Below are 22,722 nucleotides of genomic sequence, written 5' to 3'. Positions count from 1 at the left end.
CTGAAACAGAGGCAAGAATTAATCTATAGTAGAAAAAACTCAGTAATTTTCAGTGATATCTGCTGTGTTTTTAGGGCATGGTTGGAAGAATCAGAAAGCGGGCCATGGCACATTCCTACTTCTTTTCTTCTCTTCACATTTTCCTCTTTTGTGGTTGTGGACATTTGGGGGGGGGGGCATAAATGAAGAATATTTATGCATGTATATTGTGCTCAAGTGATACAGAAGTACTAAAGAGGACTATCTCATGTTCATTTTCAGACAGTAGCCTTCAGGACTGATTTACTAAGTGACATGATGCAGTTGTATCAGTGACCACACTTGCACTTTCCAGATGGAAACATTCTCCTTTGTAGCAAGATGCAGGAGGGAGCAAAGGAGCCAGGTCTTTGTCCTTTCCTTCATTCACATCCAATTTGTAAAGAGATAAGACTGAGAGACATCTTTATTATATCCTACATCTTGTCCCAATGTGGGAAAACAGAGGTCATTAGCAACAGCAGGTAAAATAGCCCTCATACATAAATCCTGGTCTCCTTGTTCTGCTCCTGGTGTCTAAAGAAGGATGATGTCTGGGAGAATTAGTGAAGAATTCCACTCCCTGGCCTATAACCAGTAAACGCACTGTGTATTTTGGTATGGGAACTTAGCCATGGTAGGATATCTGCTGTTGGAGGAAAATGGACAGAACAATATAAAAGAGTTTTGCATGATACTTGAAGAGAATTCATGTGTCCAATATATGTATAAAACAGCAGCCCAGTATACACTATTGCTGAGGCAACACAGAGATCCTGTGAAGTTAGATTCCGCATGAGCAGTAACACTATGTTAAATTGCTTGGACATGGAAAGAGATAATCCAGTCTCACCAATGATTTGTAACTACTTTTTACTCCTGCTGTTACTTCTAAGGCATCATGAAACTTGAGAAGAATGTCCTATGGCTGTTTCCAGTTCCTACATAGAATCACAGAATGGTTTGAGTTGGAAGGATCTTAAAGGTCACCTAGTTCTAACTCCCTGCCATAGACAGAGGTGCTTTCCACTAGGCCACGTTGCTCAAAACCCCATTCAATCTCGAATTGAACTCTTTCACAACTTTTCTAGGCAACTTTTTCCAGTTTTTCAACACCCTCATTGTAAATAATTCCTTAGAATCTAATCTAAATCTACCTTCTTTCAGTTTAAAACCATTATTTCTTGTCCTATCACTACACTCCCTTATAGAGTCACTCTTCAGCTTTTCTGTGGGCCCCCTCTTGGTACTGGAAGGCTGATATAAGGTCTACCTGGAGCACTGTCTTCTCCAGGCTGAACAACTCCAACTCTCTTAGGCTGTCCTCACAGGAGAAGTACTTCAGCCCTCTGATCATCCTTGCATTTGTGCTTGAGATTGCACTGTCACGTGCAGGACCTTGCACTTGGCCTTGCTGAACTTTATGAGGTTTGCATGAGTCCATCTCTCAAGGCTGTCAAAGTCCTCTGAGTGGCATTCCTTCCCTTCGGTGTGCCAACCATACCATTCTGCTTGGTGTTGTTTGCAACTGAACAGCAAACATCACCAACAGAGTTTCAATGTTCATGCAAAAGACCAAACTGCACTTTCAATTACATCTGAAATCGGAGGATGTGGCAGAAAACAAACTGCAGAACACTATTTATTATTATAATGACTTGAAAGCCATCAAGAGGTTAGCGTGAGTTTCTAAAAATCCAACAGCGAAGCTAGAGTAAAGTTGTTTTTTTTTTAAGTCAATAAATTTGATTCCTCATTTATTTCAGTTTTCAGAGTACAGAGACATTACTTACTTTTCAGTATACAAGTCCAAATTTTTAGAAAAGTGCCTTTTACTGTCACCTTAGTCCATTAAGAAAGAGTTTTCAGGTAGAGAGAGTGCCATAAAATACAACATTCTGTTCTGCTAAATACTTTGGCAATTATCTCAGGTCTGAAAGCAGCACTGGCTCAGAGCTTTGGTTATAGACTGTTCTCTATTGCTTCTGTGCATAGAAATAGGATTTGCTCTCTTCCCTTGATGAATAGTTTTTTGTAGTTTTGTCCCCTCGCATTTTAAACTTTTTTTTTTCTTTTTTTGACAGAGTTAGCAGAAATGACTGAGGAAGGAACATTTCTTAAAAGCTTCTTATGTGACAAACTGGGAAAATAAGCATTCACACGCTGCCAAGACTGGAAGGTAAGGAGAGAAAGGGCATGTTTTGGGCAGGCTCTTTGGGCAGGATGGGAATATTTTGTGGTAAACTGTCATACTAATCTGAGGTATTTCAGCCCAGACAACTACAGCTGCTGTCAAAGAGAAAACCTCCTCATTTCTGCTGATCTTGCAGCTTTGGATAACGTTTGTACTTGCTGCTGCCAGTAAAACAAAGGGTTCTTCCAGAGGGCACTGCTGATCTAGAGGGCAAAGCTATATATAATATTTTTTGGTATACCATGATATGTTGGTCCTAAGGGAACTCAAGCATCCAGGAAAGACTGAAGTTAGAAACGTGGGTGGAAGCTTTGCAGCCCACAGATATTCCTTAATCCAAACGACATCCTGAGGAAGTGAGTCTGGAAAGGGACTTTCTCATGCTGTACCCTTTCCCAGCTATTAAGAGCATTATGTGCTTCACAGCACCATTTGTGCAACAGAAATGCAATCACTTATCAGAGATGAAGGCTATTTAATCTACTAAGGAATTCAGCCTTTGGATTAATGCATGGTATGCTGCTGATACTCCCTCTCCAAACATAATGTATTGCAGCCATAAATGGTGAAATTAGGCATGACAAATTGAGACTTGCAGTCTAACTGCCTCCCACATGGGTTGGAGTTTTGTGTAGCCACCCACACTGAAAAGAGTGTCCTCAGGCCCTCAGCCATTTTAGGCACATCTGGAGCAGCCACAGCTTTACTCAGTGTGTCTATTACAATGGGTACTGGTCAAATCTGGGCACTTACATTTGGATATGTAAATGTAGAAGGAAGATACTTTTGAAGTGATTTGAACATTTGTTTTGTGCACCTCTTTTCTGAAATTCTGACCCAAGTGTATGTATGTTACTTGCAATTGGGCAGCTCAACATACTGGGTAATTGGCTAGCTGGAGTGGACTACATATCATTCAACTCTTAGATTTCTTTGAGATCCTCTTACTTTAGACCACCCTGCTCTGGCCAACTCACATCTCTGTCTTTGTTTCAGGTACTCTAACAGTGAGGTCGCTTATGGTTTCCCTACATTATTGTCTCATCTCTTTTCCCAACAAGGAGACAAACACATAGTTGAAAGAGATAAAAAGAGGGAAAAAGCCAAAAAAGCAGCTGCAGCAAAGTAATGAAACGCATATACTGTTTTTTAAAAACACTTTGTTGGAAATGCTTTCTGTTTTGAGTCTGTAGAGGACAGTGCTGCTGGAGAGGTCACAACTTTATGATCTGGCATCAATTCTGCCATGGGATACCTCCTAGTGAAGAGGTAACAGTGCCATGCATGCATACCCCATCTCCCCACCCCAAAACACAGCTGGCATTCCCTGACACTACTGAGATATTAAGCTACAGTGTCCTGTACCTGGAAGTTCTAGAATGATATCACATATATATTTATCTGCATTTATTGCACTGTTATGGCACTAAACTAGTTCTGTTTTTCAGATGAAGAGATCCATAGTCAATAAGCCTGGTGAACCACAAACAGGTCAGAAGAATCACAGAATCACAGAATTGTAGGGGTTGGAAGGGACCTCTAGAGATCATCTAGTCCAAAGCAGCTCCCTAGACCAGGTTGAACAGGTAGGCATCCAGGCAGGTCTTGAACATCTCTGGGCAGCCTTGCCAGTGCTCCATCACCCTTACTGTGAATAAGAGGTTGGTGGAACCAAATATAGAAAATTATTTAGAAAGTAACAGAAAAGCTAGGTATTTTTCAGTCTCATATAGTGTCTAACTATCATAATGCCCTATTGATAGCTTCATCAAAAAGGCTAAATTCTTCATCAATATGGAAAATTCACGGATCTTCCCCCATTTAGAAGATCTCCAAAGCTGAAAAGAAGCCCCATGGAGGGGGGTGGGCAGATGCTTATACTTCTACATATACTTCATTAAGAATTTTTCAGTACTTGAATCTTTCACAACAGGAATGTATCTTCAAAGAAAGGAGCGCCAACTAGCAATATATGACTTAATGGCCTCTCTCTCTACATATATATATAAACAACCTCAGAAACTCTTACAGGAATGGTACAGATCATCTTTGCCGTTCACCTGACTGCTACAGATATAAAATTGTTCTAAGATTTTATCATTTATATTTTCAAAGGCTATCTCATGCATTAACCCTTTACATTCTGTAGTGTCATTAATATCCCCGCTGTTGTAGCCCCTTCTCCATCTTCGTGTTAGGCTATGGTAACATCTGCTGGTGGAAAAGTCTCTACTACAGTAAATAAAGCTTGAATACCCATGCAACTTGTAGAATTAATGCAGCAAGTCACTTAAACTATCCTAGACAGGGACACACACAGAAAACAGCTTATAGGTATCCCAGTATGAAATACAGATTTCTGAAAATTGAGAGGTCAATCTGAATTAAGACACAGAGGGGCAGGCACATATTTGCAAGCCAAACATCCATGTGTACACTGAAAGGACCATGAAGACCAGACCATATGCTGAGCATGCACAGGAACAAATCTGTCCAGAGAAAGTCATTAACTGACCATAACTGGTCATTATTCAGTCCTCTTTGCTCAACCTGGGGCAGCTAAGATGGCCTCACTGACTTGGTCTTGGTCTTTGCTCAGGCTTTTCTGGTAGCAAGATGGATGTGATGTCAAAGGCCTCATTCACACTTCAGCACCTACGATGCTCAACATGATGAGGATTATTTCCTTTCTCTCCTTCCCAATCAGATGCTCCATACCCGTGGTGCATTCTGTAGTACACAGTGAACTGTTTCCCAATCTCTGCAAGTTTTGAAAGAGATGGAAAAAGAAAGAAAATAGTATTCTCTGCTGCAGAAATGACAAAGGAAACAGCTTTCCATATGTGCCCAAGGACTCAGCTTGTGAAAACCAATTTCATGCTAGCTCCCAAACTAATGTGTGGGTGGCTTTTTAAAGGACAAGTGAGGCGGAAGGAACTTGACAAACCCATCTGAGATTTCTTTCTTTCAAGAATTTGTCAGGACGTATTGGAAAATACATATTTATATTAAAAGAGCAAAAGCAGGAAGAGGCTGTTTGGCTTATCTTGTTCGCTTCCTGAAATCCAAACAAACTTTCAGAAAAATTCATATAACACCCTATTCATTCACCTTGTTTCCCTGTGCTGAGAGCCTAGACAGATCTGGGGATATGAATTCTCCACTGAACAAAATGTTCAAGATGCAGCCCCCAGCAGGCAAAGTGATGGGCAATGTCTTTTGGGTTAGAAAAAGGGCGACCCTTCTGAATTTCTTGAAATACAGACAAACCACCAACTATGACTGCTACACTGTGACACTGACTAAGCTGAAGTCTCAAACTTCCAAAGTCAGGCCACAGAAGAAGGCAAACTTTCAAACACAAGAATTCCAGGCTCTGTAACAGTGTGAAGACCATGGAGCACATCACCAGGCTTGTCTGGACTATCCTACCAAACCCAGTGTATGGTCCAAATTAGGTGCCATCTGACTTCCATCTGTTTGAGCCAGTGAAAGATGAACTGCATGGGCAACATTTTCCTACCAATGATACCATCATAGCAGCTGTAAAAGAGTGGGTCACCTTCCTGGTGCAGATTTTTACAAGCATGCAAGCTCTTGTTCATCACTGTTGAAAATGCATAGCTAATAGTAACAACTACGTTGAAAAACAGTGTTTTGTAGCTGAAAATTTGCTCTATCAAATAGTGTTATTGTGGTCTTTATATCTATCGTGGTTTCCATGGAAATAAAGAGGTGCCATTACTTTCAGAGCAACCTATGTACAAGCAGTCGAAGTTGTCTCTTCAAATCATGGAGATTTTATTGACGTTTCACCATGTTAAGGAAGAAAAGTTGTGGGCCTTCATCATAGACTGGACTTCTTAATGTCTTCAGCCTTTCTTGTGAGAATTACAGAAAAGGCATATTGAATCCTAGCTGTTTAAAGTCTTTATCTACTCAACCTGTTTGTTTAAAATAAACAAAAGTATATAGAAGACTTTAAGAATACTTCTACTACTTATCTAAACTTTAAAATGTGGGGAGACACCTCTGAGATAAAATTAAGAGTTTAAGGAAAAAAATGTCTCCAGAAATGTGACATGAAGGAAGCTTTGACTGGTTTCCATTTAATAAAAATCAATACTCTAAACACCATGGTGTGAAAGACCACAGCCCTAAAATAGTCCACTTCCGTCTTATACCTTACTTAGCAGTGACTAAATGGCTTTGGGGAAAGCTAACTAACTCATGTGGTCTCCTGGTATACAGGCTGAGCTTTGGGTAATGTGGGTATATATTTTTCACACACTTCAGCACATCTCACTTTTAGAACTGGAAAAGGAAAGATAAAATTGGGGTGGAGGGGAGAACAGAAGTTTTGCTGGGCATATGTCTCTCATATACTTGAAACTGAGACATCACAAGGAACTTGACAAGGAGTCTCTTTCTCCCACGAAACTAGGACCAATTTCTAGTTTGGCCATTCAGAGTAACAAATTTGATTAATCATCTGAAATGTTGGATTCAACTGTTAATAAATTAAGCCTAAACAGGAGCCAAATTTCACATCTCGCAGCTAAAATCTGTAGTTGATTGAAAAAAACAACCCTGTAGCTTGAAAGAAAAAGGAATTTTGAACTTGTTGTATGCTGTTCCTTGGACCAGCTCTCAGCTGCCTCTGCTTGAGAGGCTTGTGAATCCCTGGGCAGGGCCCTCCCTTGACCTGCCCCATACCAGGAGCACAGACATCCCTGTCCTCCCTCAGCCCCTTTTCTGGCTCACACTATGGGATCAACAAAACCATGCCTCACTACAGAAAGAGGAAGACTAAGCCAAGGCACTCAGCCAGTTTGTAGGGATTAAGGGGCATAAATAGTTATGGAAAAGCCCAGAACTGAAATGACTCCTAAGAAGAGGTAAAGAAAGCCAACTCCAGCCCGTTTTGTAAATGGCAGCATGAGCATAATGTCTCAAATGTGTGGTCCTCATGTTTAAATAAGAGAACGTCTGAGTGAAAAATATGGGAGGCGTTTTTCATGTATTACATCTTGTAGTATATGCTCGTGACAGGAACAGAGATAGGATTATAAAACAGAATACTACAACATAAAGAATGTGCTCTTCAAAAAACTGTAACCCCAAGTATTGTACCATTGGTCTTTCACAATACTTGGCCAGCAAACTTTTCAGGTGCATTGCCTTCTGAAAGCCTTTCATCCATTTATGTGTGTTGGGTCAGTTAAATCTCACAAAGTACCAAAGAGATGGTATTCAGTGACAATTAAGGGTTATGAAAAAGAGGGCCTGAGGGATACAGAGGAGGAACAAAAAGTTTTTGAGAGGTGTCAGAGGCAATCTACCCTACTCTTTAAACTGCTGCTTTTCACTCTGAACCAATCTGGTTGCACATTTACGACCAAGAATGAAAGGTCAGGCTGGCAGAGCTTTAATTTTGGAGTAAAGGGAAACACTGGTGGTATGGTTTGATGTATACTTTGGTTTCTTTGTTGAGCTTTTTTTCGTTCCTCCTAGTCTGAGCTACAGTGATCCATCCATCTCTAAATGTTGACACTTTAACTCGATACAAATCCCCCTGCCTAGCTTTCTGTCTTTTCCATTTTCAGTTCAGATTTCCCTTGTGGTCTTGCAATTCACTCTCAGGTCATTAATATCCTTTGCTGGCAAATCCTTTTCAATATATGGAGTAAGAGTGCTTGCCACCAACTGATCTTCCTTCACCTCTTACTTCCAATAAGGAATGCAACCTCAGCTGCCTTTAGACATTTTCAGCATCTATATTTCTACTCCTATCATTTGTAGTTGCATAACGACGACTTTACCAGAGTTATCAGGGCTCTTTATTTTTGTTCTGTCTCTGCTGATATTTGCTTGTAACCTCACTTTTCTAGAGGAGTGGCAGACAGGAGGCACGGCAGACTCGGGCAGCTGAGCATGGGCTTTTCTTACTATCCAGGATGTGGCATAAGCCAAGAAAGCTCCCCCTTGTTCTGAAGAAATAAGGATGGGGAAAAAAAAGAAGCAGCAAGCAAGTCTCAAAACCAATTTTGGCAGAATGAATGGGTCTTTGTTCTCTAGGGCAGGCTTTGCATTTATATTTGCTGTGCTAGCCACGGTCATGATTTAATTGCACATCTTAATGACTCTTGGTGTTTCCCTTAAACACTCAGAAGCTGGAACCAGGGGAGTCCATAAGGCCCTCTACATTCATTCACAGCAAAAGGTAAAGCCTTATTTTTGCAGCAAAGAGGAAGAAAACTCTCCCCGAAAGACTCCAAAACCCAAAAGAAAATAAAAGGAAATTGGCTTTTTTTTATTTTTTATTTTTAAGAAGTCTCAAAATCCTTAAGCCACTCTAAGGATTTTGGAAGGCACTGGAGCTTTGATACTCAAAATTGTCAATACTGCCTTTATGCAGAATGTGTCAGTACGCAGGGATTTGATCAAGAAATTTAGAGCAGAGTCTGTCCACTTTTGTTTTGTCAGCCTTTTCAGTCTGTTCCTTCTTCCTTTGGTTCAAGTGGCGGCATGAGGAGAAGATGCTGCCCACTTCATCTTGGCTGTCTTTTAAGATTGCCCAGCCCTCAACTCCTTTGCTAGTGAGGCACACTGTGATAACTTACTGCTTACATGAAAGCTGGTGTGAGCATACAGAACACATGAGGATTTTGTTACTATTTAAATGTGAACACATGAGCTTGGCTGGGGTTTACAAGAGAATCAAGCAAGTATTTGACTTCGAACGGAGTTAAGACCCTTCCCCACAAACCAGTGCCACCAAAGGCCCCATTCTGTCCAGCCAAATCACCAGTAACATCGCCTTAACTTCAGAGGTGGTCATCATGGCAGGAAGCAGAATGTGAGTGGAACTGTCCCCTCTATCTTTTGCTACTTGATTTTGTGTATTTGTAACAAACTACTTTCTGCATCTTTCTCTTTCCGTTTATGTCCCCCAGATTTTTTAATGTCTGATTGAGCTGCTGGTGCCCACATTCAGATCCTCAGTGAAATGGTCACCCTTCTGAAGTGATCTAGCCCCATTCCCTGTCTACACCTGGGACTTGCGCAGGCAGCAGAAGATGCAGCTGGGATAAGAACCAGAGACCCTACACAGAATATTCTCACTGGTCCAACAGGCTGCAGCTGAGCTGGCTGTGGACATAAGGAGCTTCATCTCTCTCCTGGCTGTTCATCATCTTCTGTCTGCCAGACCTGCTGCCAGAGCTGCACGAGTGTTTATTAGCTGAACTCTGTCAGCATGATCTGGATTAGCAATGATCTACTGCCTGAGCTCTGCTTTTACATGGGGAAGTCAGGGGAGCACTTAGACGAGCAGTAACGCAGCACATCTGAGTGGCATGTATGTTGTGGCAGTATGGTTGGGTGATGGTCAGAAGCTAGGGTTTAGACAGTACTCCAGAGCAGATCACAGAGTTATAGAATCATAGAATCATGGAATCACAAAATCAGGGAATCTCAGAATGATTTGGATTGGAAGGAAACTTGCAGCCCACCCAGTTCCAACCCAGGCCATGGGCAGGACAGCCACCCACCAGCTTAGGCTGCCCAGGGCTCCATCCAACCTGGTCTTGAATGCCTCCAGGGATGGGGCATCTACAGCTTCTCTGGGCAGCTGTGCTGGTGCCTTATCACCCTCTGAGAAACATATAACCTAATCTAAATCTCCCTCTTTTAGTTTAAAACTGCTTCCCCTTGTCCTATAATTGTCAGACTGTGTAAAAAGTTGACCCCCTCCTGTTCATATGTTCCCTTTAGGTACTGGAAGTGAAGTGAAAGCTGAGTACTGGAAACTTGCAGGTCTCTGTTGAATGTGAGTGACCTGATGATCAGTGAGGCGAAGGGCAATCAAGAGCATGGAAATAGGCAACCTGGGAATGAACAGGAAGGATCCCTTGCTTATGTTATGCCTGACACTGAGGAGCTAATGGAACCCTGGGTTGCATTATAGTACCTACAGTATCTCACTGTAAAAAAAAAAATATATGTATACAAAAGAGATCCATGAAAATGATTCAAATATTGTACGCTGAAAAATGTAAAGAGTTACTCTGATTATTTTATAGAAAAGGTAAAGAATGGGCTTGATTAGTCAGCCTAGAAGTACTTAAGTGAGGAGAAGAAACTTGCTAGCAGGAATTCGTTCAACCTGGCAAACATAGAGCAAGAGCCAAAGGCTTGCTGAACAAAAGCAGATGACATAAGATTTTAAATGTACTAAAAGAAAGATCAAAATAAATTAATTGTATGAAGACTTACATTTTATATACTGAACATCAGATATAGCCATCACAGAGGACTTCTCTGACTATATAATTTCTTGTTTTATTTCAGTAATGGTTTGTTTAGCTTTTACACAAACCAAGGAAGAGATAACATATGGATCTTCACAGCTCTGTTCTCACCCTTTCCTTTAGGACAACTACAACATTCCCGTGTATGGATCACAGAAAGAACAGGTGTTTTAGAAGGTCAGGTACCAACCCTAGCAGCTGCCTAATGTCCTCACATCCCATTCAAGACTGTATATGAGTAGTTTTCATCCCACTTGATGTATTTAACATCTCATAGAACCTCTCTCTTGATGTACAAACCAGATGCTGTGAAGTTTTCTATTTATAACAGGAGCTTGCAAGGTTCTTCATGTTTTTCTACTTATGTCAGCAGAATTACATGCAAATCTAAAATCAGTTCTGTTTTCTGTTTAGGTTCTGCAAAGGATCTTAAGGTAGTGCTATTGCTAAAGCACGAATAGTACGAAATGGTAGTATGTAAGAAGCAGTCCTTGTCCCTCCATTCATTCCCCACATTTGCCTCGGCCAGTATCCATGCTGCACAAACACTGGCCCTTTTCTGGTATCATACCTCAGGTTCTTCCTTGGGCCCTTCTGTGTGATCTGAGAAGAAAGGGCCTGGGGTGAGAAGAGGCTAAAATCTGTATTTAGTGTACAGCCTGAAAATAAGGTGGTTAGAGCAACGATAAGGGCCACCCATCTCCATGTGGATGATACTGGCAAGGTGTTCCCTAGCTGGGGGTAGGGGTGCCACAACACTGTCTACCCCAGCCCGTGCTGGAAAGTCTGCCTTGACTTTCTAGAGCACCCTCCCAACAAATGCATCGAAAAAACTGTTTTATTAAATAAGAAACAGCAATTCTGACCTCTTGTGGCCGTGCGAGCCCTTTGCAGTATGGTGTCTCACCCGGAGTCCTTGCGCGTCAAGGTACCCCGGCTTCCAGGGTATAAGGGCCGAAAGCTCGAGCTGGCTGCCTCATTGGTTGATGTGCTGTGCAGTGAGCTGCCTGGAGGACAGCAATCATGGAGTGCTGAGTACAGCCAAGTGCTGCTGAAGTTCAGTGTACAATTGCAATGCAACAGCAACAGCGACAGAAAAGGATTTGGGCAACAGATTACCACAAGTTAAAATTCTGCCTTGATCTGATGTTAAATACATTGCAGAAAAGTGTCTGGGTCATTAATATGTGGTATTGCCACCCAAGTAACAAAGTGCAACTTTATGTGATATACCACAATTTTAATTTGTGTCTGGACACAGCAGGGTTGTTCAAACTAGATGATCTTTAAGGTCCTTTACAACCCAGGCCACTCTGATTCTATGATTCTATGAGTTTGATATGTTCTCTGCCTACCAATGTCCATAGGACTAAGTCTAACAACTCAGGCCTTATGAATTGCTTCTAGACAGTACTGTTATGGGAAGAAAAAATAAAAATAAAACCGACAGCATTCCATCATTAGAAATCTCCAACCAAACCTGAGGGGTGGGCACTGGCAGGCATTAAGACCAGAGTAGATGAAAGCTCCTTCCAGTGAATTTTTCTTAAGTTTGCACAAATGAATCATAAGAAAAAAATTGAAGTTAAAAGCAAAACTAAGAAACCTAGCAGATGTCAGTTAAATGCCAGTTAAGCACACCTTTCAGCAGTCTGGTAGTTTGGCTTACTCATATGCTACTGGTGAAGCAAGCTTTGTTGATGAGTGATTGCAAATCTGTTGGGAAATGGCCTAACAGAACAGAGGGGACCAAGTGGCAGGCAACAGGGTGCTGCAGCATCAGTACTCCATTGCCACACTGAGACCACCACATTTTAATGAAACAAGACCCTGCCATGTATTTCTAAGCCATCTCCATCTCCTGAGCCCATACAGTCCACACTGGGATTGATAAATTCAAAGAATTTGCTCTGCTTCTAGCATTGCACAAGTTACCTGGCTTACGCTAGTGCTGGCTGGCTTGCACTTATTTCCTTTTAAAGGTTATTTCTGAATGTGTTTTTTCACGATCACAGCTTTGCCCATACTCAGCCCTAGCTCAGCACTCAGAGGCACTACAGAGGGTGACAGCAGCACTGCTGCATTCAGAGGGGGCTGAAGCCTGTGGCTCACAAGGCACGACTCCTCCATGTGCTCCATTTAGGGCCTGATTCAAACAGAGCAGAAGGCACTAGTGGGGCTCTGCAAGGCTCCATTTTAGTGTCAGCTCTCTTCAGTGTTTTTATAAATGATCTGGACTCAGGACTTGAATGCATATTAAATTTGCAGATTACACTAAATTGGGAGGAGCTGTTGAATCCCTCCCTGGAAGATGGGGAGGCCTTGTAGAGAGTTCTTGACAAATTGGAAGGCTGAGCAACCAGCAGCCACATGAAACTCAAAAAGAGTAAGTGTTGGATTCTGCACCTGGAATGAGGCAACCCTGGATATACATATAGATTGAGGGACAAGAGGCTGAGAGTAGCTCCATAGAGAGGAATCTAGTGGTTCTGGCTGACAGCAAGTTGTATCTGAGCCTTGGCAGCCAGGAGGGCCAACTGTACCCTGGGGTGCACCAGGCCCAGAACTGCCACCAGGCAAGGGGAGGGGTTGTCCTGCTGTACTCTGTGCTGTGCGGCTGCACGTCCAGCACTGCTGGGTGCCGCAATATGGGCATAAAACTGTTAGAGAGCATCCAAAGACAGGTTATAAAGATGGGTAAGGGTCTGGAGGGCAAGGTATGTGAGGAGCAGCTGAGGGCCCTGTGTCTGTTCAGCCCAGAGCAGAGCTGAGGGGAGGCCTGATGGCGGCTGCAGCTCTCACAGGGAGCAGAGGGGCAGCACTGAGCTCTGCTCTCTGTGACAGAGATAAGGCCCGAGGGAACGGCATGGAGCTGTGTCAGGGGAGGGGCAGCTGGGGGTTGGGGACAGGTTACTGCTGTAAGCTGCTGAAGTTCAAGTGTCTGGACAGTGCTCTCAGCTGTAGGGTTTGGTTTTTGGTGGTGCTGTGTGGAGCCATGAGCTGCCATGGCATGATGATCCTTGTGGGTCCCTTCCAATTTGTGATATTCTATGATTCACACTGCACTTCCAGTACACTTCGCCAGTAGCCCTGAGGTGGCACCGCCTGGGACTGTGAGCACTGGCAGCACCAGTGGCTGAGTATCTCTTACCAAAGTCACAGAGACCTGAGGGGCATCTGGCTTGGCTCACAGATGGATGGATACCTGCTGTGTGTGAGATGTGAGTCACCCTGAGTGAAGTCTTTTCTATTTTTTTTTTTTTTTTTGATGAGGAGGCTTCAAGAGAGGAATCTGGAAATCTGCAGTCCCTTTCCAAAACCTTTCATTAAAACAGCCCGTAAAAGTAGTCTCTGGAAACTTTAGGAGGCTTTTTAGAAAAAAAAATAAAAAAAAATTAAAATTAAAATTCAGTTTTATTGAACAAATGGGCATGACTGAAAATGTTCAGAAAACTAAAATTAATTTGAAAATAATTAAAAATAAGGGAATCTGAGTGTATGTATCCAAGTCCTGAGTAATATTAAAGTAGCATTAAAAAGCTGCAAAGGAAATTTACTGTGAGCAGGTGTTTGAAATAATTGGGGGAGAAAAAGGTTGACTATTAATTAATGAAGAATTATGAATGTCCCTTGTTGGATTTTTTTGCTGCAGTCAGTATATTTTAACCACATACACTTAGTGAACACATTTTAAAAGTGTGGAGTTGCTTTACAGACACATACTGGGAGCTGAGTGTTATTTTATCCACTTTTATTTTATTTTTGCCAGTGGTACGTATTTAGCAGGAGCAGTTGAGATGACTGAAGTACTAGGATAAAGTCTTCCTCGTCAGCCATAGAACACAAATGCTAATATTTTCAAGAAAAAAAAAAGCCTAGCAACTCCCTGATGAGGCTCAAAGGCATTAAAATCTGAACCATAGTGACTGGCTTCAGAAAAACACACAGAGAGCAAATATGGGTACAGCACCTCAATAATAGAGCAATAATAGAGCAATATTGCAACAGTCACTGATAACGTTAAGGACCACTAAGACTTTATTGGGAGAAAGGGAGAGCAAAGCCTTTGTGCGAAAACCACACAGTTAACTAACTTGGAAGGGTAAGCTCTCACCTCCTTGTATAGCACACATGCGAAAAAAAGACGCTACCCAGCACAGTTCTGCTGAAATGATGAGTGGTCTCTGGGCTGCATAGAGCTGGTGCAAAGAGGCAGCAGCTGTGTGTTCTATACTTGACTCTCAGAAAACTGTTTTCCTGGGCTCTTTTCTTCCCCCAGCCCCAGTATCTACCAGCTAACATGTTGGTGGGGAATGTACTGCTCCACCAACTCTTTGGTTGATTTAACTTACAGCTTAGCTATGAAGGTGTCTTTTAGATCTTATACCTGGAAAGCCCAGACTTGACGAATACAGGTTGAAATTATTTGAGACCTTCAGTGAAAGAAAGCAAATCTGGTCCTCAAGCAAGGTAACAGTGTTGAAGTTAGAGTTGTGCATAAAACATGTGGGAAATGTGCTGCTTGTAGAATATAGCTCCCGCTCTTCATTTTTTCATTAGCCAGGCCAATGTAAGTTTGATTTAACTCTGCAGGAAATATTTCTTCTGATTTCGGGCTGTGTTATTAGTGAACTTGTAGATAGGGTGTGTTCTTCACACAGCAATGCCAAATAACAAGCCAACAGTCAAAAGCATGACAGTTTGGGTAGAAAGAAGATCCTTTAGCTAATAAGCACCAGAAATTTCAGCAGTCTCATCTTTTCATCCTAGAAAACTCATCTAAGGACTTGCAGCAAGATTTGCAGAGACAGCAGAGGCTTTGCTGCAAGGCATGAGTACAAGATGTGAGCCTGAGAAGATCTTCAGTTTAGGTACCTACATTTTTTTCAATAGAATTGATTCTTCCTTTGTGTATCTATGCATCTTCATGGCTAGTGCATGGGGAAAAGGTTTCCATTACCTCTTAATATAAATGACAAGTACATTAAATACAACAAACAAAAACTCTAGAGTAAACAAAATCAGCATTTATTCTTATCATCTGTTTACAAGATTGCTTTATGATTTCCCAAAAGAACACGTACCAGAGAAACATGAGTTAATCTACAAAGCCAGATATGCAAGATGGTATGAAAATTCACATGCGTTGTGATTTAGTTCTCATAGCCCGTCTTCCAAGAGAAGTTGCTGTGGGGTACACAAACATTAGTTTTGCCACACCAGAATGTCACTGCTAACTCTACTGACATGGCTAAGAACATATTTACAAAGCATTACCTCTACCAGTCTTCTACTAATACTTTAAACAGGTAGTTAGTTGTTCAGCTAGTAAGCCTTCACGGAAGGTGAAAGAATCTAATGTCCCTAAATGGATTCATGCAGTGTTTAGTTTTATTCATGCAAGACATGAGGACAGATATATACTGGTGATGATAAAAGTAGTATGTGAAGATGCAGCATCCTCCTGGAAAGCAGGAAGGAGTTCGGAGCATCGGTACTCATTCATCACCTCTGTGGCTTTGGCACTAAGCAAAACTGCAATTCTTATGTCATATTAAGAGTTCACCTGCTAGAAAGTGCCCTGCTCATTGGTGGGGCCAGGTGAAGGGATGGCACGTTTTCAGATCCCCATTGGTGGAGAAGAGCATAACACCTCCTGGTGAGGGCTGTTTTACTGAAAGAAGCTGCCTGTAATTCATAATGTCAGCATAAAACCAAAGATGCTAAAATATTTTGACTTCTACTACAGCAATTTAACCACAGCAGAAAAGTATTTTCACTGAACTTCTTCAACTGTTAAGAAATTAAGTTTCTCTTTTTTTTTTTAACTGGTCAAGACTAGGGTAAAGCGGGTGTTTTTTGTTGTGGGTTTTTTTTTTTTTTTTTTTTTTTTTTTTTTTTTTTTTTTTTTTTTGTGAGGATGGAAGATGAAACCGAGCTCTGGGGCTACTTGCATCACAAAATGTGGAACAGATATTTCCCTTCTTTAATTCTGTAAAGCTGCACTGTTATTCTTTGTGTGAATAATGTTATGGAAGAGCTTAGCTTAGGCTTTAACTTCGTTTAGATTCTGACACTGGAGGGAACTTGAAGTTACAAGTAGCTTCTGTTGTTATCTCCAGACCAGATTATCACAGGTTGCCAAGTGCGTACTCTATGAGGGTACTCAGGAGTGACTGGCTTCACGTTATCACAACTATGGATATGATAGTAGGGAAATATTTCTGCAGTATAGGTTTTTACCAGTTTCATAGCCTACAGGTTGTTCAATATGCAAAAAGAGCTGGAAAGCCACTAGTGTCCACTTTGAATGAAATTAACTTGTTAGTAACTCTGACACTAATGTTAGACTACTCTAGTGTATCCTGGGTAAAACTCAGATTTTATCTAGCTGAGTGTCTCTGCTGTATGTACATAAGTAGAAATAACAGCATGCAAATTCTTAAAAACGTCAGGCAAATGAATTTTTGCTTTTCTAAATTCTCTCCAAGACCCTGAGAAAATGTGTCAGCTTCCATTGAATTCCCCCAGGTCATCACTATAGAGCACTCACTGAATATTATCGTTAAAGTTACCTACGTGAATGGAAAGCTCTTTTTCTTTCTGCATTCTACCAGGGAGTCTGTATGCAAACTTGGAGGTCAAGTCATCACCTGGTATAAATCCCTGTGCTCCAATGATATCATCTTTAATACATACACGCCTGGAAAAATACAGCAGTGTGCACAAATACTGCACCTTGATGCATTATCCCTACTACCACCACCAATGGTGTTGCTATATCATTCTGTTCCATGGTGACTCTTGAAGTAACTGCAGCCATCTCTGACTGTGGATATGAGGCTAAATGGAGTAACCACAGCTACTAAAGTGCCCTTCACACCTAAACCCGCTCTCAAGCACAGTAATTCACAGTTTCCAAAGAAAGTCTCTTAAACCAACATGCAACAAAAATGATCAGTAAGCAAACTCACGTAGATGCAGTTGAGTTAATAGAACCCAACTGACTTGTTACTTAGTAGAAAATAAATAATGCTGTGTCAAAACAATAACTTAATATAATAGTGTTTAGTTATTTTAAAATGCATTTCTGGAAAACAACAACAAACACACACAGAACAGCATGCTGCTCAAAGTGCAATGAGACAAAATTAGAAAGGCACTAAAATGAAGATGTCAAGTATTATTTGACTAAAATTGCAACAGCCACCAAAGATACAAACAAGCATATCTGCAGGCATTTCTCTCAGGCACACTGCTATAGTGACAATTACACAGTGCAGTTTTTTGTATCCTTAATAGCAACAGTGGTTTTAGTAATACACATCTCCCTTTTGACTCAGTGCTGCAGATCTAGAGACTTTGAGGCAGTAGCAAGAAGTACACTCAGAACTTTTCCCCTCAGCTGGACACCTGCAGGCCTGTGCTTGTGCCAGGAACCAAATAACGCCTTCAGTCACTGCAGGCACTCACTCAGGCAAACCTCCCCCAACTGTCCCATTCATCCTTTGCTACAGGAGCCATTCCAAGGATGAAATGTTGGGCAGCTTACAGATAAGACTCAAGAATATGACCATCCTTATCCATGTTTGTAAGGTTGAAAGATAAATCCCTTGAATATTTTAGCACCCTGCCCAGTTGTACAAGCAAGGAAATAGAGAATTACCCCCTCCCTATCTCTTGCCTTCTGAAAGGGTCTTCCCTCCCAAACCAGTTGAAAAATGTCGAGTTCTTCCATCCTTGCTAGTAATTCACATATATTTCTGACAGAGAGCTCTACAGCTGAACTTGGTGGATGTGCGTAACAAAGGCCATGTTCCTCAATAATCTTCCAGAGTATCAGTGGCCAGCCCAGCACACTGCACCCTGACATGGGCTGATCCTGCTGGCACAAAACTCTGAATCATGACTCACCTGGACAGATCCACAAGCGACAAATACTCTTAATTCAACTGAGCAACAAAGCAGATAAGACTATAGTCACACTGTTATTTTAGTACAGTTAATAAGATTCAAAATGACATGCAATTTATTCATACTCATGTAAATGTCCACCACAGGAAAAACAAAACCCCAAACATACAACACTGGCAGTATAGTGTGCAATGAGATCTTGTCATTCAAGTTAGCCTGCCATATTTGAGTCTGATCATTAACTTCTTTACTGTACAAAAAGCTAACAGTATTTTGAAGGTAGTCAGATAGGAGTGGGAACTCCACCCTTAGCAGAAGGGTAGCTTTTCTGTTTATTTTGCATGGGGAAACATGAATAGTGACTAAAGACAAGCAGCCTAGTTTCTACCTAAAGGTCATATTCTGATTTTCTTGCTTGAAGCTGCTCAAGAGCAGCTTTCCCAGAGAAACTTCCATTTCTGCTAGTCGAAGTTTACTTCAGTTAAGACTACAGATAAGGACTCCAAGGTGGCAGTGCTCTACATGGCATCATAGTTACATGGCAAATCACTGTGTGATTGTAGTAATGGTTCTCATCTATTCACAACTATTACAACACATCAATATTCCTCAGATTTCACAGCTGTAAGAAGCCTTATTGGTTTACAGAAACAGTCTTAACAGATCTACCACAATGACTTGAAAACATTGGATCAAACTGGCTGTAGATAATGTCATGGCAACGATGTCCCAGTAATGGGCCCCTTTTATTTCATATATGAGTGCTATTCAGAAAGGACAAAGGTATGAAAATAATTCATTGGGTGGTATTGAATAATGCTGTTCAGTTTTGTCTTCACGTTGATCCCCTTTAATAAAAGACATAAATATAAACATGTATGAAATGTATAGATAAATACATAGAGATAACTATGTTAATCTGTAGTTTGAACAGAACTGGATTAATGAAAGAAAAACTAAAGGCACTGCAATATGTCATCATCATGGAATAAAATACTTGCTATGTGTGTAGTTCTGAAACCAAGTGGTCAGAAAGCCATATACAGCAGGGAAAAGTCTCATTATTCTAACCTCACAGCCTAGGCAAGTAAGACTCAGATAATAAAGAACCATATTCAAACAGTATTAGAATACAGCTGTACTGACTCCCAGGTTTTTCCTTACTTAGAAAGGCTTGGGAGTAAGATAAAATGAAAGAAAATAAATCTCTAGAAAAACAGAGGTTATAACAAGTGGAAGACTGACTCTCCTCTTTGCCAATAGTCTTAATCAGTTCTTAGCAATAAGGAAAGTAGCTGGTGTAAAACCACTCTCTGTTAAAACAACTCTGAGTTATACTTGCATAGCGGAGAAGAGTATCTGCTTGGGCACGACTGAATAGTGCTTTTTTTTCTTTCTCATGGAATTAATCCAAGTGTATTTAAATGAACAGTAATTCACTAGGCTAAAAAATCATAAAATATATTATGGCTGTAGCAAATTCACCTACCTGCAAGGAAAGCCTCAATTCTCACTTTTATTGGTATTAAATTATCATGGCCTTAACTTCAGTTGAGCTAATCCTTAGCTCATTTTATTGTGACATGAAAAAAAAAACTTCAAATCTTCTACATTATGCAGCTTTAAATTGGCTGATTTTTTTTCTTCTTTGTTTAGTTTTATGTTGGGATTTTTTTGTGTGTGCCTGTGTGTGTTGGTTTTTTTTTTTTTATGATTTGATTTCAGTGTCAAATCAGTGTTGGCTACACAGGTAACAAAGTGCCAAGTTGCCTCTGGCTGAGGAGGAGCAATCAACTTAACCTGGTCATTTGAACCTTAAGGAGCGTTTGATAATTAAATGAGAGTGGAGGACAAAATAGAGAAAACACTGTTGTGAAACCAAGTAAATTTGGCACTTCTGGACATGGAGAACGTGGTGCTCCTGAAGAAATAACTTCTCAAACTGGAAAAATACTTTCCTTCTTTTGAAAGCTGAATAGAGAAGCAGCAGCTCAGAGATTCTGGGACTTATCCTGCAGCGAAAGCGCTGTTGGTCCATTTAGTTAAAGACTCAGTCATGGCAGGGAGGTAAAGCACCAAGACTGCTGATATTTTCACATCTCTTAGCAGCAGTAACCACACAGCAGCTTTTCTGCAAAACAAATAGAAGAAGAATCCAGTTATTTCAGCAGTATACATTTTTTATTTATTTAAGCATTCTAAGACAAGCACACAGCGGTTTCTTTGTGCGTAAGGAAAAGAAGGCAGTGCTGAAGATTCATGCTTACAAAAGTTTCTCGCAGACATCTTATTTGTGAGATGTTTTATGAAACACTAAAAAGACAAGGCCTCTTTGTTAGGTGGAGAAGAGGTCCCAGAGGTCTCCCTTGAAATGCATCTACTCTGCTCTTTTGTCCCTCTTGCCGTACAGATCTCAGTATGGAAAGGGAGAGTGCAGACCTCTCCATTTATTTGTGTTACCACTGCAAGCATTTATGATGCCGAGATTAAATCAGCTGGCGCTTGAGTTTATTATTTTGGGGTAAATATGGTAACAACACTATTTGCCTGATAAAAATAGCTAAAGGCATTCTTTAAAAACAAAACAGGCCTATGACTTTAGATCCACTCATTAAGGAAACTCAAGTAAACTCCAAATAGAAATAAATACACTGAGGAAATAACACTGCAAAAGCCAAAATGAGGTTTTCCCGCATGTTATGTCATGGGTGAGTTACTGTGCTACAAAGCTATAAAAAGTTTATTTGAAAACAATTTTGACTGCTGTTGAACAGTCAGTTTATCTCAAAGTTGATCTTGGTTGCATTAGAAATGTGTGTAATACAGCACTTCCTGGATTACAGAGTTTTCAGTATTTGGTTGCTGTGCAGACAGTAACTTGAAATGGCAAATACAGATGAAGCCACTACTCCTGTGGCAGGACAAGAAAATCTGTTTTAAGTACTGCATGGAAGCACACAAATGATTGGACCAAATGTAACCTCTTCCAGCACCAGTGAAGTGAGGGTGAATGTTGAGAACTATGAAGAAGATTCATTCCCAATTGATTCCCACTGCAGAAGGTGATGCTGAGAGACAATAACGGTACCTTAATCCTCACTGACCTCCAGTGTACCATGGAAAGACAACTTCACACAGCCAAGATAGCCCATTTAAAGTTCAGTTTGTGTGGGACTACACCACACTGTATAATGTACCTGTTTAAACCCCATGGTCAGTCAAAACAGAACAAAAAATTCAGCCTCTCACAATAATCAGTCTTCTTCATATGTTTCTACACAAAATCCACTGCAAATAAAATCCATCACATCTCTTGCCCTATCTTGCAGATGGTGGATGATGGCAGCACTAGAAACTCACACGCAGTGAAAAATGCACAATTTTTATTGGTACCCTGGTTGCTACTCATGATGCATGACTAAGAGGAAGTGGTTTTACAGTGTGTGTGTTCTCAGCCTTGTCCACATCTTGACCCTCCACTGAGTTTTGCCCAGAGATGTCCCCAGAATCTCTGAGCAGTTCCCATGGTCCATCAACAGAGTCACTAACATCTGTGGTAGTTTGCAAAAGGGGCTGTGGGAATTGCTATGCTGGTTTGTGGAGATACCACACCTCCTGAGGTAGCTGGATTTCAAAGTGGCTGAGCAAGTATGCTTTGGTCAAAGAGTAGAGACAGAACATGAGGGCAGACATGAATCTCCCTGGCCACCATGGAGGAGGCAGCCAAGCCAGACTGAGAACCACTAATGAAGTGTTTGTTAATGGAAAGGCAAAGACAGAGAAACATAAAAAAAAAGTCCGAGAGATGCTCTTTCAACATTGTTCTGGATGCTACAGGCTGAAGGGGCAGAGAAATGCCCTGTCAGAATTAGGTCCTCAAAAGTGTGGAGCAACTTCTTTTAGGGGACACCTCACTTTCCTTTCAGTACAGTTACTGGAACTGCCCTGAGGGTCTGGCCCATGCCTTTGCTAAAAAGTAATTACTTTTCATATTCCTACCCTTTAAAAACTGTACTCTAACCACAGCATGAAAATCTGAAAGCTTTCAACACTGAAAAGTTATTGGGTGAAATCCTGCCCCATGAGAGTCAGGGGGAGCATAACCATTCCCGCTAAAATGGCCAGGGTTTGCAGCACATATGGCTTCATATATACAAGGGTTTTTGTATGCTGCTGTGAGTTGGTACAAGCAATGGAGCCAGCTTACATTTTGAATGCTTTCCAAATAACAGTGAGGATAGTGGTGAATACATTTTGGAATGTGCAGTTAGAACTGTGCATGGT

At 41.1% G+C, this 22,722-nt stretch overlaps 2 protein-coding genes across 3 annotated transcripts in view; one reads left to right on the top strand and one right to left on the bottom strand.

The window, feature by feature from the left end:
* The window catches only part of LOC136059152 (vacuolar protein sorting-associated protein 4B), a 382,624-nt gene that overhangs the window by 112,752 nt on the left and 247,150 nt on the right, over positions 1-22,722 (top strand). The gene's annotated exons all lie outside the window — the stretch shown is intronic.
* MYLK4 (myosin light chain kinase family member 4) overlaps positions 20,151-22,722 on the bottom strand; it is a 74,625-nt gene continuing 72,053 nt past the window's right edge. For both annotated transcript variants that reach the window (XM_065753126.1, XM_065753125.1), the window contains one exon: positions 20,151-20,569. The gene's annotated coding sequence lies outside the window, so the exon portion shown is untranslated. The remainder of the gene's footprint in view (positions 20,570-22,722) is intronic.

The sequence above is a fragment of the Cyrtonyx montezumae genome, unplaced genomic scaffold (assembly GCF_038088225.1).
Source record: "Cyrtonyx montezumae isolate F1298 unplaced genomic scaffold, pur_monq_1.0 scaffold_8, whole genome shotgun sequence".
NCBI classification, from domain to species: Eukaryota; Metazoa; Chordata; class Aves; order Galliformes; family Odontophoridae; genus Cyrtonyx; species Cyrtonyx montezumae.
Note: the sequence above shows the minus strand (reverse complement) of the source record. Positions and strands in the feature narration are given on the sequence as shown.